Below are 16191 nucleotides of genomic sequence, written 5' to 3' on the forward strand. Positions count from 1 at the left end.
TCATTCATCGCTGTTCACACGGGACGCGGGACCAGGGCTAACCGCCGTGCAGGTCCCCCGGGGGACGAGCAAGTGTTCAGCCGAGCTCGGGGAACGATAGCCCGGCTTCATAACACTCGTGCACCCGGGGGGGAAAGTGCATTGAATGAATTCATTCATCGCTGTTCACACGGGACGCGGGACCAGGGCTAACCGCCGTGCAGGTCCCCCGGGGGACGAGCAGGTGTTCAGCCGAGCTCGCGGATCTCCAGCCGGGACCCATAACACTCGTGCACCCGGGGGGAAAGTGCATTTAATGAATTCATTCATCGCTGTTCCGCCGTGCAGCTCCCCGGGGGCGGGGGGGACGAGCAAGTGTTCAGCCCGAGCTCATAACACCCGTGCACACGGGGGGGACGTGCAGGTATTTTTTTCCCCCAGCAGACGGGGGTCCCGGCCTTACACTCGGGCAGCTCCCCGGGGAATGTTAGAGGTCGTCGCCCCCGCTGCTGAGGCGCTAAAGTATCCGACTGCCTGGAGCGCTAAACCGGCTCCGATCGGTCAGAGGGGACCGCGGGGAGTTAGCCGTGAATAGAGCGTCCTGCTGCCTTCTCGCCGAGTCCGAAAATAGCCGAGAGTTAAGCCTCTCCCCGCTGTGTCTTCGGCAAACTTCCGCAACGTCAGGTTGGGCGGGCCTCTGGTCATGTGATTTATGACATGACCAGAGGCCCGTCCCTCTTGAAGCGGCGAGTGGCTGACGAAGCCACGGCGGGGAGGGGCTTAACTCTCGGCTATTTTCGCTGGCCTTCGGGGCTGCTTCTAACAGGTCTCCGCAGCGGCGCTTGTGCAGGTGTTCAGCCGAGCTCGCGGATCTCCAGCCGGGACCCATAACACTCGTGCACCCGGGGGGGAAAGTGCATTGAATGAATTCATTCATCGCTGTTCACACGGGACGCGGGACCAGGGCTAACCGCCGCAAGTGTTCAGCCGAGCTCGGGGAACGATAGCCCGGCTTCATAACACTCGTGCACCCGGGGGGGGGGGCGTGCATTGAATGAATTCATTCATCGCTGTTCACACGGGACGCGGGACCAGGGCTAACCGCCGCAAGTGTTCAGCCGAGCTCGGGGAACGATAGCCCGGCTTCATAACACTCGTGCACCCGGGGGGGGGGCGTGCATTGAATGAATTCATTCATCGCTGTTCACACGGGACGCGGGACCAGGGCTAACCGCCGCAAGTGTTCAGCTGAGCTCGGGGAACGATAGCCCGGCTTCATAACACTCGTGCACCCGGGGGGGGGGCGTGCATTGAATGAATTCATTCATCGCTGTTCACACGGGACGCGGGACCAGGGCTAACCGCCGTGCAGGTCCCCCGGGGGACGAGCAAGTGTTCAGCCGAGCTCGGGGAACGATAGCCCGGCTTCATAACACTCGTGCACCCGGGGGGGAAAGTGCATTGAATGAATTCATTCATCGCTGTTCACACGGGACGCGGGACCAGGGCTAACCGCCGTGCAGGTCCCCCGGGGGACGAGCAGGTGTTCAGCCGAGCTCGCGGATCTCCAGCCGGGACCCATAACACTCGTGCACCCGGGGGGGGGGGCGTGCATTGAATGAATTCATTCATCGCTGTTCACACGGGACGCGGGACCAGGGCTAACCGCCGCAAGTGTTCAGCCGAGCTCGGGGAACGATAGCCCGGCTTCATAACACTCGTGCACCCGGGGGGGAAAGTGCATTGAATGAATTCATTCATCGCTGTTCACACGGGACGCGGGACCAGGGCTAACCGCCGTGCAGGTCCCCCGGGGGACGAGCAAGTGTTCAGCCAAGCTCGGGGAACGATAGCCCGGCTTCATAACACTCGTGCACCCGGGGGGGAAAGTGCATTGAATGAATTCATTCATCGCTGTAGACCCGGGACGCGGGACCAGGGCTAATCGCAGTGCAGGTCCCCGCACTGGGCTTGTGTCCCAGGCATCCATCCCCCTGCCCTGGCCGCATCCATGGCCGGTGAAAAGGATGGAGCGTCCCAAAGCCCAGCATCCGACTGGGATGCAAGTGCCGTCCCACGCCCGAGCTCGCGGAACTGCAACCCGGCCTCAGAACACTCGTGCACCCGGGGGGGACGTGCATTTAATTAATTCATTAATCGCTGTTCACCCGGGACGCGGGGCACCGGCGAACCGCCGTGCAGCTCCCCGCACTGGGCTTGTGTCCCAGGCATCCATCCCCCTGCCCTGGCCGCATCCATGGCCGGTGAAAAGGATGGAGCGTCCCAAAGCCCAGCATCCGACTGGGATGCAAGTGCCGTTCCACTCCCAAGCTCTCCCACTCTCCAGCTCTCCCACTCTCCAGCTCTCCCACTCTCCGTTGCAGGCACGCAGCTCCATCTGTGGCCCATCAAAACTAGTGTGACTCGGGGTTAGGGTTAGGGTTAGGGTTAGGGTTAGGGTTAGGGCTAGGGCTAGGGCTAGGGCTAGGGCTAGGGCTAGGGTTAGGGTTAGGGTTAGGGTTAGGGTTAGGGTTAGGGTTAGGGTTAGGGTTGGGTTGGGTTGGGTTGGGTTGGGTTGGGTTGGGTTAGGGTTAGGGTTAGGGTTAGGGTTAGGTAGGAACTTTGTTTCCCTGAGAACTCCACACTTGGTTGGTTTTTCAGGGAAAGAAAGATGCACTGGCCATCTGGCTCTTTTTGGATTTCTTTCTTTGTTTTTTTTGTTGTTTTGGAGCTCCTTTTCTAGTGTAGGTCTATCGTGGATTTTCTAATGTTCAGGCCTAGCGGGAAAGTTGTTTGTAGTTTGTTGATCCAGTCTTTTTCTCTCCATTTCCTTTCTCCGATTGTCCAGTTCTGGTTCCTCTCCAGCCCTGTAATTTTCAGAGATTCCAAGTTGTGTTGTAGAAAGTGTGCTACTAGAGGTGTTTGTGATTCTTTTTTGTGTTTGATATTATAGATGTGTTGTGTTAGTCTTACTCGGATAGTGTTGCCTGTTTCTCCAATGTAAATGATTTTGCATGTATCGCATTGTATTGCGTAGATGCAGTTCCTGCTGTTTTGTGTAAAGGTTTGTGGAATGTTGTATGTGATGCCTGTGGATTGGCTCCGGAGGGAGGAAAGTTGCTTGAAGTGTCGTGATGCTTTTGTTGGTTTGCGATTAAGTGAAGGCAGTTTACTGGACACTAAATAGTTGGTCAAGTTTTTGTTTTTTCTGTAGGCTGAGATGATCTTGTGTCCTGTAAGAAGGTTGGTGTCTTGTAATTTGTTGGTTAGGTTTTGTTTTATCTGTGAATTAGCTGCCACACTAAAATGTGAGTAGGTAGTTATGAGTGGAATAATCTTTTTGTTGTCTCTAGGCTTTTGTTCTAAGAAGGTTTTCCTTATTCCTCTGAGGAAGGAACGGGAGTACCCCCTTTGTCTGAGTGCTGTGAATAAAACTTTGGTAGCTGCCTGGAAGTCAGTATGTTGTGTGCAAATTCTGTGGAATCTGAGTAGTTGTGATTTTATTAAACCTCTAAACGTGTGTTTAGGGTGATAGCTGGTTTTGTGTAGTAGAGAGTGTGTGTCAGTTTCTTTAAAATATACTTTTGTGTCTAGTTGGTGTGTTTGTGAAAAATGTGGTCCTTTGTAAGTGGTGGTGTCTAAAAAGTTTACTTTGCTGTTATGTGTGGTGTATTTTACCTTGATGGACTGGTGGTGTGTGTTAAGTAACGAGATGAAATGTGTAAATTCCTCCATGCTATGTGTCCAAGTGCCCCAAATGTCATCTAGGTACCTGAAATAGTGAGTTGGTCTGTGTGGGCATCTGGGGAGGATTGTTTCTTCCCAATCGGCCATGTAGATGTTAGCATATGATGGAGCAAAGCGTTTCCCCATCGCTGTTCCTTTGGTTTGGAGGTAGAATTGGTTGTCGAATTCAAAGTCGTTTTTCCTTAAGCTGATTTCCAGGAGTTTGATCAGTTCCTCGTCTGGTCTGGTTGGATCCGGATTTAGATTTAGACATTTCCTGATAGCTGCAATGCCTGCGTTGGTCTCTATGTTTGTGTACAAGCTGTCTATATCTATTGTGAAGAGAAAAGCTGTTTCTGGTAGTTTGAGTGTTTTAATTTTGTCTATGAAGTCATATGTGTCTTTAAGGTAGCTAGTGTGTTTGGTGGATAGGGGGTTTAAAAAGTGGTCTATGTATTCTGCAATTCTATATGATTCACTGTTGCAATCCGATACTATCGGTCTGCCTGGTGGTATGGTGTGTGGGATAGTCCATGTGTCTGGTGATTTGTGTATTTTTGGTAGCATGTAAAAAATGCGTGCTCTGGGTGTGTCTGCCCCCTTGAGATAGTGTGCCTGTTTTCTACTAATTATTTTGTGGTCTGTTAGTGTTTGTATTATTGTGTTAATTTCCTGAGCAGAATCAAGATAAATTGGTGCGTCTAATTTCCTGTAGTGTTCTTGATTATTTAGTTGTCTGTTGGCTTCAAAGATGTAGTCTTCTCTATCCATTATTACTATTGAACTTCCCTTGTCTGCTGGTTTGAAAATGATGTCGGTATGTTTTTGTAATTCCTTAAGTGCAATCCTTTCTGGTGCTGTTAGGTTGTCTTCTGTTCTGTAGTTACCTGGGTTCAGGCTGTGTATTGTTTTTAGATCTTCAAGAATAATCTCTGTGATTTCCTGTGGAACTTGGTTGTTATTTGGTTCCCAGTTGGATTTGGGTAGGAAGGGTATGTGATTTGAGTCTCCTTCCTCTTCAAAGAAGGTTGCGATTTTTAGCCTCCTATGGTAGTCTTGTGTTTCTGCTCGCAGTGTCTGCTTCTGTTTTGCTTCAGTTTGCGGTGTGGGTATGAAGGAGAGGCCTTTGCTCAAAAGGCTGTTTTGACTCTCTGTTGGTGTGAAGTATTTACATAGATTGACTATGTTGGATGCCCCCTCCCTGGAGATATTTGGGCTTGTGGGGTCTCCTAGTTTAAATGCTGGCACCAGTGCTGGAGCATATCTTTGGCTGTGTTGGTTGTCCAGTGGATGTTGTCTCCGCCTACTTGAAATTTCTCAGTTGGTAATAGCGGTATGTGTGGTAGGTTGGCTGAGATGAATCCGTTTAGTTCTTCCAAGTTCCGTTGGGCCTGCATGTCTAGTGCTCGTGAGAAGTTCACCAGTGGCACTTTGATTTCTGCAGTTGGGAAGGTTGTCTTTGCTGACCTGTACATCCTTTGTAGGTTTTTGATAGCTGTCTCTTTGACTTTCTGGTCCTTGTTATTATTATTATTATTATTTATTTCTTAGCAGACGCCCTTATCCAGGGCGACTTACAATCGCAAGCAAATACAAATACATTCAAGTGTTACAATATAAGTCATACAATAAGAACAAGAAATACAATAATTCTCAAGTGTGACAAACCACAATTCAATAATACAGCAGATAATAGTGAAAGTTACATCAGGATATGATTAAGTAGTGATAGTTACATCAGGATATGATTAAGTACAAAATACTACAGATTAAACACTTGGGAGATTACAATATTCTGAGGTACAGGATTAAATGCAGTAAAATAGGGGGCAGATAAGAGCAAAATAAAGCATATTTAAATGAAGGGTGATAGTGTCCCAGGATACAACAGAGGAGTTCTACAGGTGCTGTTTGAAGAGGTGAGTCTTAAGGAGGCGCCGGAATGTGGTCAGGGACTGGGCAGTCCTGACATCTGTAGGAAGGTCGTTCCACCACTGCGGAGCAAGGGTGGAGAAGGAGCGGGCTCGGGAGGCAGGGGAGCGTAGCGGAGGTAGAGCCAGTCTTCTAGTGCAGGCGGAGCGGAGAGGTCGAGTGGGGGTGTAGGGAGAGATGAGGGTCTGGAGGTAGCTGGGTGCAGTCTGATCAAGGCATCTGTAGGCTAGTACAAGAGTCTTGAACTGGATGCGAGCGGTGATCGGGAGCCAGTGGAGCGAGCGGAGTAGTGGAGTAGCGTGGGCGAAGCGAGGTAGAGAGAACACCAGGCGAGCAGCAGAGTTCTGGATGAGCTGGAGCGGACGGGTGGCAGACGCAGGGAGGCCAGCCAGGAGGGAGTTGCAGTAGTCTAGGCGGGAGAGTACCAGGGCCTGGACCAGGAGCTGGGTAGCATAGTTGGTGAGGAAGGGTCGGATTCTTCGGATGTTGCTCAGGAAGAATCTGCAAGTGCGTGCCAGAGTGGAGATGTGCTGGGAATAAGAGAGGCAGGGGTCCAGGGTGACTCCAAGGTTTTTAGCTGAGGAAGAGGGAGAGAGTGTGGTAGATTCCAGAGGAACAGAGATAGAGAGATCAGAGGAGGGGGAGGAGGAGGGAAAGAAAAGGAGGTCAGATTTAGAGAGGTTGAGTTTGAGGTGATGCGAGTGCATCCAGGAGGAAATAGCAGACAGACAGGTAGAGATACGGGAGGAGATGGTGGAGTCAGAGGTGGGGAAGGAGAGGAAAATCTGAGCATCATCAGCATAGAAATGGTATGAGAAACCATAGGATGCGATGAGGGGGCCCAGGGAGCGGGTGTAGAGAGAGAACAGGAGAGGACCCAAGACTGACCCTTGGGGGACTCCAGTCAAGAGAGGGTGAGGTGTGGAGGTTGCTCCACGCCAGGTTACCTGGTAAGTGCGGTTGGAGAGGTAGGAGGAGAACCAGGCCAGAGCAGTGCCAGAGATCCCCAGGTCAGCAAGAGATGATAGTAGAATAGAGTGATCAACAGTGTCAAAGGCAGCAGAGAGGTCGAGGAGAATTAGGACAGAGGAGAGAGAGGCAGCTCGGGCACACTTAAGTGAGTTGGTGACAGAGAGAAGGGCGGTTTCAGTGGAGTGAGCAGAGCGGAAGCCAGATTGGAGAGGGTCAAGCAGAGAGTGGTTGGACAGGAAAGCAGAGAGCTGGCGGTGTACAGTCCGCTCGAGGGTTTTGGAGAGGAAGGGTAGGAGGGAGACAGGACGGTAGCTCTGGAGGGAGGTGGGGTCGAGGGTAGGTTTTTTGAGGAGGGGAGTGATAGAGGCTTTTTTGAAGGCAGAGGGGAAGATGCCAGAAAGTAGAGAGGTGTTGAGGAGGGAGGAGATGAAGGGGAGTAGAGCAGGAGCAGCAGCTTGAAAGAGGTGAGTGGGGAGGGGGTCCAAGGCACACGTGGTGGGTTTGTGACCCTGGAGCAGGGAGGAGAGGTCAGAGTCTGAGAGGGGCAAGAAGGTGGAGAGGGAGGGCGAGTTAGTAGGGGATGTAGTGGGTGTAGGGGTTGGAGCAGGAGGGGGTGCGGGGGAGGGAGAGGTGTTAAAGAGTTTGCGGATATCTGAGATTTTAGAAGAGAAGAAGGAGGCAAAGTCGTCAGGGGAGATAGAGGAGGGAGGAGGAGGGGGGGGAGGGTTTAGGAGGGAGGAGAAGGTAGAGAATAGTTTACGTGGGTTGTTAGTGGAGGCTTGGATTACAGATTGGAAATAAGCACATTTAGCAGAGGAGAGAGTAGAGGAGAAGGAGGAGAGAAGAGTGCGGTAAAGGTCTAGGGCAGCAGGGAGTTTGGTTCTCTTCCATTTCTTTTCAGCAGATCGCAGTGTGATTCTTGCCGAGCGGAGCACAGAGGAGAGCCAGGGATGGGGAGGGGAGGGGCGAGCGGGTCGGGAGGTGAGGGGACAGAGGGAGTCGAGGGAGGAGGTGAGTGAGGAGAAGAGGGTGGAGGTAGCAGAGTCTACGGAGAGTTGTGAAAAGGAGTCGATAGGAGGGAGGTGAGAGAGAGCAGTGGAGGCAAGGACAGAGGGGGAGAGAGAGCGGAGGTTACGGCGAGAGGTGACAGTGGGGGTAGGAGGAGCAGGGAGAGGGGGGAGAGACAGAGAAAAAGAGATGAAATAGTGATCAGAGAGGTCCAGGGGGGTGACAGAGAGGTTGGAGGGGCAGCAGGCCCTGGAGAAGGTGAGGTCCAGTTGACGGCCAGCTTTGTGGGTAGGAGGGGACGGAGAGAGACAGAAGTCGAAGGAGTGAAGGAGAGGGAGGAATCCAGCAGAGTGGCTGGGGTTGGAGAGATGGATGTTGAAGTCACCCAACAGGACAGTCGGGGTAGACAGAGAGGGGAGGGAGGAGAGTAGATAGTCGAGTTCATCCAGAAAGTGAGTGAGAGGCCCAGGGGGGCGGTACAAAACAATGAGCAGGAGTTGACAGGGAGAGGTTAGTTGGACTGCATGAAATTCAAAGGTAGTGACAGAGAGGGAGGTGAGATCAGAGGGGACAGAAAAGAGTAAGGAGGGAGAGAGGAGAAGACCCGTCCCACCTCCCCGTCCGGTGAGACGCGGGGTATGGGACAGGACGTAGAGAGAGGACAGGGCAGCAGGAGTAACAGTGTTATCAGGGGACAGCCAGGTTTCAGTGAGAGCAAGGAAATCGAGCGAGAGGTGGGAGGCAAAGGCAGAGATGAAATCAGCTTTGTTAGCAGAAGAGTGACAGTTCCAGAGTGCACCAGAGAGTGTGCGGGAGGGGGGGAGAGGCAGAGAAATGAGGTTAGAGGGGTTGGAGGAGCAACAGCGGAGGGAGGGCAGAGGACGAGGACGGGAGGACAGAACAGGGATGTGAGAGACAGTCATAGCAGGACAAGCAAGACAAAAGGCACAGTAGGAGCAGTGGGGTGGAGGATACAGACCTGACTAGTAGATGGCTTCTTCCAGAGCGCTGGGAGGTTCGGATCTAGTCGAACAGCGTCTCAGCGCAGGCCTCCCCTCGCTGGACTCCCACAGCTAGACTCCCGGCTCTTTTGTTGAGGCTCTTCTGTTGGCTGGCGCTTCGTGCTGGCGCTAAAATAAGCTGCTTGAATAAATGTTGTTACCCCTGCTTGGCAAAAGAACCAACTCAACTGTGTGGAAACCAATCAAATAGCAAAATCAACTGCTAATCAATTTAGCCACTCACCTGGTACTAATCACACACAAACTCAGCCAATTCAAACACCACCTTACAATGTCACCAAATGTAGTGGTTAAAATTACAAAAAGCAGGAACTTATCTATCTGCCTCTCTCCCTGGTTCCCTGAAGACTGAACTAATTACCAGATGCCCACTCTTAAATAACTCCCTTCACTTAGCAAGGGAACTAGCTGCTAACTGCTCTGGAGACAATAGTTTCACACACTTTGATGGGATCACACAACTGCAGGAGCTGTGTGGAGACCAATTCAAATGCAAACTGCTCTAATCAAGTTAACCCACCCTGATTCAAATTTACAAATTACAAATTAAGTACTCAAAATAAGCACACTGCCTGGGATAAAACCACACACTCCTCCCCAATTAGAAACACCAGGTAATACTATATAGTTAATGGAAAAATTACTAGGAGCAGGATCAAATACCTATCTTGCTTCAAATGCTGGTTACCTGGTTACCTGTCGACTCCCACAGCTAGACTCCCGGCTCTTTTGTTGAGGCTCTTCTGTTGGCTGGCGCTTCGTGCTGGCGCTAAAATAAGCTGCTTGAATAAATGTTGTTACCCCTGCTTGGCAAAAGAACCAACTCAACTGTGTGGAAACCAATCAAATAGCAAAATCAACTGCTAATCAATTTAGCCACTCACCTGGTACTAATCACACACAAACTCAGCCAATTCAAACACCACCTTACAATGTCACCAAATGTAGTGGTTAAAATTACAAAAAGCAGGAACTTATCTATCTGCCTCTCTCCCTGGTTCCCTGAAGACTGAACTAATTACCAGATGCCCACTCTTAAATAACTCCCTTCACTTAGCAAGGGAACTAGCTGCTAACTGCTCTGGAGACAATAGTTTCACACACTTTGATGGGATCACACAACTGCAGGAGCTGTGTGGAGACCAATTCAAATGCAAACTGCTCTAATCAAGTTAACCCACCCTGATTCAAATTTACAAATTACAAATTAAGTACTCAAAATAAGCACACTGCCTGGGATAAAACCACACACTCCTCCCCAATTAGAAACACCAGGTAATACTATATAGTTAATGGAAAAATTACTAGGAGCAGGATCAAATACCTATCTTGCTTCAAATGCTGGTTACCTGGTTACCTGTCGACTCCCACAGCTAGACTCCCGGCTCTTTTGTTGAGGCTCTTCTGTTGGCTGGCGCTTCGTGCTGGCGCTAAAATAAGCTGCTTGAATAAATGTTGTTACCCCTGCTTGGCAAAAGAACCAACTCAACTGTGTGGAAACCAATCAAATAGCAAAATCAACTGCTAATCAATTTAGCCACTCACCTGGTACTAATCACACACAAACTCAGCCAATTCAAACACCACCTTACAATGTCACCAAATGTAGTGGTTAAAATTACAAAAAGCAGGAACTTATCTATCTGCCTCTCTCCCTGGTTCACTTTGTTGTTGATTCCGAATGATAGGATCACTTTGGTCACTCCTCTATCTGTTTTGGCTTTGTCCAGAAGGTTGGTGTCTCCCCTGCAGTGCAGCGTGCTTTAATTGAACAAGCATGCCCTGTGAATGCCAGCGGTGTCTCCCCTGCAGTGCAGCGTGCGTACAGACAGTGGCATCACAGTACAGTAGATCACTCACATTACAAGACAAATCCACAAACAGCAGCCTTCAGAGAGTCCCTCCACTGCGATGACTTTGTTATTTCACATGCAGACACGGTGCTGTCTCCCATACCTGCTCACAACGGCAAAACCAAAACCACATGAAAAGGATACTTCTCTCATCAGGCCCCATATTCAAAGTGTCACTTCATCACCTAAAATAAAAAAAAAATTAAGCAATCTATAAATCCTTTCAGCCTAGTTGGACATTATATACAACTTTACCTGTCCCACAAGTGTCCCCCAAAAAATACATAGCATGCACCCCAAGTTGAAAGAGGCAGCATTAATCCTTACAATAGTTGCAGGGAAGAACAACTTCTGCGTTAATTAACTGCATTGAAATCAAGACAATCACGGATATAAAGAATCATTAAATACAATCACAAGTGTTACTAACTACCTTAACAAACAGTTACTCCGGGTTCAAATACAGTCAGCACTCTTTATTGCCATTCAATATTATTTTGAAAATATCACTTGCCAAAAGAGACGACATGTGGCACTGTAATACAGAACATACTTTTAAATCCGGTGTGCATTGTAGCAGTGTGTGTGTGTGTGTATATATATATAGTAGTGTGTGTGTTTATTGTGTTCAGGTTACCTTGTGTAGCTGCTCCACACTCTCACTGTGTGTGTGTGTGTGTGTGTGTGTGTAGCAGTGTGTGTGTTTATTGTGTTCAGGTTACCTTGTGTAGCTGCTCCAGACTCTCACTGTGTGTGTGTGTGTGTGTGTGTGTGTGTGTGTGTGTGTGTGCGCGTGTGTGTTTGTATATAGCAGTGTCTGTGTTTATTGTGTTCAATTTACCTTGTGTAGCTGCTGCAGACTCTCACTCTGTGTGTGTGTGTGTGTGTGTAAATATAGTAGTGTGTGTGTTTATTGTGTTCAGGTTACCTTGTGTAGCTGCTGCAGACTCTCACTGTGTGTGTGTGTGTGTGTACATAGCAGTGTCTGTGTTTATTGTGTTCAATTTACCTTGTGTAGCTGCTCCAGACTCTCACTCTGTGTGTGTGTGTGTGTGTGTGTAAATATAGTAGTGTGTGTGTTTATTGTGTTCAGGATACCTTGTGTAGCTGCTGCAGACTCTCACTGTGTGTGTGTGTGTGTGTGTGTGTGTTTGTATATAGCAGTGTCTGTGTTTATTGTGTTCAGGTTACCTTGTGTAGCTGCTCCAGACTCTCACTGTGTGTGTGTGTGTGTGTGTGTGTGTGTTTGTATATAGCAGTGTGTGTGTTTATTTTGTTCAGGTTACCTTGTGTAGCTGCTCCAGACTCTCACTGTGTGTGTGTGTGTGTGTGTGCGTGCGCGCGTGTGTGTGTGTTTGTATATAGCAGTGTGTGTGTTTGTGTTCAGGTTACCTTGTGTAGCTGCTGCAGACTCTCACTGTGTGTGTGTGTGTGTTTATTGTGTTCAGATTACCTTGTGTAGCTGCTCCAGACTCTCACTCTGTGTGTGTGTGTGTGTGTGTGTAAATATAACAGTGTGTGTGTTTATTGTGTTCAGGTTACCTTGTGTAGCTGCTCCAGACTCTCACTCTGTGTGTGTGTGTGTGTAAATATAGTAGTGTGTGTGTTTATTGTGTCCAGGTTACCTTGTGTAGCTGCTGCAGACTCTCACTGTGTGTGTGTGTGTGTGTGTGTGTGTGTGTGTTTATTGTGTTCAGATTACCTTGTGTAGCTGCTGCAGACTCTCACTGTGTGTGTGTGTGTGTGTGTGTGTGTGTGTTTATTTTGTTCAGGTTACCTTGTGTAGCTGCTCCAGACTCTCACTGCGTCGGCAGGGCTGAAGTGTTTGTTTAGAAGAGCAGGCAGGCTGTGCCACACTGACCCGGGGTGAGGCGAGGAGTGAGAGGAGGGGTGAGGCGAGGGGTGAGAGGAGGGGCGAGGCGAGGGGTGAGAGGAGGGGTGAGCTGTGCTGTGCTGTGCTGTGCTGTGCTGTTCAGCCTACCTGCCAGCGCCTTGCCTTTGTAGAGGAGTCCCTGTTGATTGACAGGTATGTTGAGGCTGTCAGAGATCAGACTCCAGACTGTGGAGACCTTCTCATCCTCACAGACCTGTCAAGAGACAAGAACACACAGACACACAGTGAGGGGATGAGCATTAAACACTGAAACTACATCTTCATCCTCACAGGACAGGCGAGAGACAAGAAAACACACACACACACACACACACACACACACACACACAGTATCAGAGCAATCTAGCGAGGGGACGGTCGAGTATTGTCAAGAGCAAAAACACACTTTCATAAAAACTGCTGCTTTTGTATTATTATGGTCTGTATGTGTGGCATGCTATAGAAATGTATTGTGTTTTTTTCTTTTTTTGTGCTCTGTACTGTACAGTGCTTTGTGAAACGCTTGTACAAAAATCGCTATATAAATGCAATAAAAAAATAAAAAAATAAATACACTGGAAGTGCTTCACATTGTCACAGAACAGTATTATGAATTTTCTCTTGGTCTACAGACATAATATTGTCTGAGAATTATTTCTCAGTCTCACAGATGAAGCGACATTTAATACAAGTGCAGAAAAAAATGTGTCAATTTAAACACAATAGCAACACTGAGGTGAAGAGACAAGCCCAACACATTTCTCTTAGAGGTAGTCGAGCAAAGCAAGAGGCGAGGACGGATACATCTGCTGGAAACGCATGGATTTGAATTTGTTTCCAGGTTCAGTATTCCCTTCACGTGTGCAGGAGTGACGGCAGGCGTAAGAACGCTGTGTGTTGTGTGTGGAGAGAGTTCGGGTGCGTTCACGACACGCAGACTTCCGTCATTCTGCGCAGAATCCGCACAGAATCGGAGCAAGTAGCCAAGGAATTTTCAGAATCTGCGCAGAATCTGCGCAGACTTAGCAAAGTCTGCCTCTCGTGAACGCAGCCCCTGTAGTCTTAAATCGTGGGTCACGTGATTACGAGGCACACACTGACAAACCCCACACATTGTGTGTTTTCAGTTTATATCTTGTTAAAACAGAAAACTATATTAATTAAAACAATAAACTCCACACAAATACATAAACAACACAGTGAATTCTAATCAGAAATTACAGTTTAAGTGACTAATGTAATCAACCACCATGGATCCCAAAATGATAGATACAGATTGGCCAACAATCAATGCTGCAGGGAACAAGAACAACAATATAATAAACAGCGACGTCACTCCTTCACAACTCGTGTGCAGCGAACACCCAACAATAAAAATAAATTAACACACACCCGGTGATATTAAAACCATGAAGAGGCAACAACCTCGTGTGAGCACAATAAAGCATTAGCGGGGGCAATCAGATCAATCATCCATAGCAAAAAACAACACAGCAACATTAATTTGCGGTCCATTGTCGGACTGGGTCCGACATCATTATAGCAACGCAATAAACGGGTGTTTAGTCGTTTTTTCTCCGGAAAAAGCCGAGAAAACAATTCAATTGCCGAGTGGGAGCGACAGGAGCCGAGACAAGTCGGAAAAAAAAAAAGGCGTATCTCATGAATAGTCATACATGGTATCAGGTATCAGATAACGGGGCGTTCATAGTAAACAATCTGGCTGAGTGCATCAGCGCACAGAGACTATCATGGACATTTGCAGAGCTTTTTTCAGATGTTATAGTAATAAAATAATGACTTGGATCGCATTATTGAGGAGTTTGGTGATAAAACGAGTGATCCGGAGATGATCGATCGCAATCGGTATGTACTACTTATAATAATAATAATAATAATAATAATAATAATAATAATAATAATAATAATAATTATTATTATTATTATTATTTTTTATTTCTTACATAGGTAAACGCTATAGCAAACAAAGGGGTGGGGCGGGGCTGGAGATGCCTAGCGAGTGCTTTGTTGATACGCAGGGCCATTTAAACCCGTTTGACTGTGAAAAAAAACACTTTTAAACAGCGCGTATAAAATTAACTGCGCATGTGAAAATTAATTAGACCTGGCGTGCCTGACGCGCACTTAATAAATGGACTGCAAAAGGTTAAAACAAACACAGAAAACGGAGGCTGGCGCACTTTCGATTATGACAAACAAAAAGGATGAGATGAAGCCGTACAGCCAAAAAACAAGCCCCTTAAACAGGTATAAATAACAATACGGTTTTGTTTTACCTGAGGAGAATCCTCCTATTGCGATGTGAAACTCCAGGCAAGCATGGGGGCGGACATTCTGTGAAGCGCACATGCTGACGTAGGCTTTGTTATGACCGTGAACGCGCCTGATAGAAGTGTGTGGGGACCCTGGTTTCACTGCTCGTGCTGTGCCCTGTAGCTCAATATGCAGGGGTTATTTTTTTTATATAAAAAAGCCATTTTGTGGCTTTCCAAAGACGTATCATGCGTCTGGATCGGATGTTCGTAGACAAAATGACAATTGTTTACATTTGGTCAAATACAAGATTGCATGCAGTTTCCAAACATCTCCCCCTGGTGGTTAATTGCGGTGTTTACGGCAGAATAATTCAATGGGTTTCTCCATATTCCATATATTTTCATATTACCCATAATTCAATTTGTGACACTTAACTGGAAAGGTACATATATTTAAATTATATATATATTTTTAATAATTAAAATTGTATAAAACATTGAACATATATTATCCACAAACGCCGTTTTGGTAACAATATAATATTTGAACTTATTTTAATATATAAATTAATGAGTAATAACCCTAAATTGAATTTTACTTAGTTATACGAATTATAAATAGCTATTGGAATGATGTAATTAGCATATCTCCCAATTATCCTGAATTGTAAAATTACTGATTTGTGAGAAATAAATCAAAAGTTATGTGTAATATATAGATATAGATATATATTTTTTATTTTAAAGAATTAAAATTGTATAAAACATTAACCATATAATCCTCAATGACCACTTTGGTGACAATATAATATTTTTTATCATTTTAAGATAGAAATATACTGTAATAAAATTTAACCACAAATAGACTTTGGACTAATTATATGAGTTATAAATAACAATTGAACTCTTTATATATTATATAGCAAGAGCTGTGTGGCTTGAGCTAGTGATTGTGCTTGGTATGAGTGAAGTGGCTGAGATTGAATGTGTGTGAGTAAATACAGTGCTGAGAAAGAAGGCTGGTTGGAGAGAGAGAGAGAGAGAGATGGGAGCCCCCCAGGAAAGGAAAGGGGGGGTGGGTGGAGAGATGGGAAGAAGAGAGAGGGACAATGTGGAGGGGCGCGGAGGATGAAGAGGGGCAAAGACGAGCCACGCGCGTCAAAAAGACCCGCGCGCGCGCTGGCCTTTTTGACGCGCGTGGCTCGTCTTTGCCCCTCTTCATCCTCCGCGCCCCTCCACATTGGACATAGACCACCCCCCCCCCCCGACCACTGCCTCTTGACCCATGACCATTCACTTATGAGCCCTTCAACCTTTTAGGATATACATTTTATTTTCTTTTATACATTTTAACCCTTTAGACCCCTGAATAATTAAAGAACCCTTTTGGAGATTCCTTGAAATTTTTGCAAAAAACAGATTTCACTTGACTTATTGAAATAACTGTCTTGGAAATTCTATTGAAAGGAAGAGAGACTGTAGATTCTCAAACAGCAAGCTTTATTAAGATTTGCAAACCTGGAGCCTGTCACAACACTCAGTGCAGAGTC

The 16191-nt window shown here is 47.3% G+C and overlaps 1 long non-coding RNA gene across 2 annotated transcripts in view; it reads right to left on the reverse strand.

Moving 5' to 3' along the window:
- Positions 1–10310: 10310 nt before the first annotated feature.
- The window catches only part of LOC131704961 (uncharacterized), a 7067-nt gene continuing 1186 nt past the window's right edge, over positions 10311–16191 (reverse strand). Inside the window, exons 2-3 of one of the 2 annotated variants that reach the window (XR_009310072.1) lie at positions 12474–12579; positions 10311–10677 (exon numbers count right to left, since the gene is read on the reverse strand). This is a non-coding gene — a long non-coding RNA (uncharacterized LOC131704961). Of the gene's footprint in view, positions 10678–12269; positions 12580–16191 lie in introns of both variants that reach the window. The other variant, XR_009310073.1, reaches the window with a different exon arrangement.

Source organism: Acipenser ruthenus, chromosome 33 (genome assembly GCF_902713425.1).
Source record: "Acipenser ruthenus chromosome 33, fAciRut3.2 maternal haplotype, whole genome shotgun sequence".
Classification (NCBI taxonomy): domain Eukaryota; kingdom Metazoa; phylum Chordata; class Actinopteri; order Acipenseriformes; family Acipenseridae; genus Acipenser; species Acipenser ruthenus.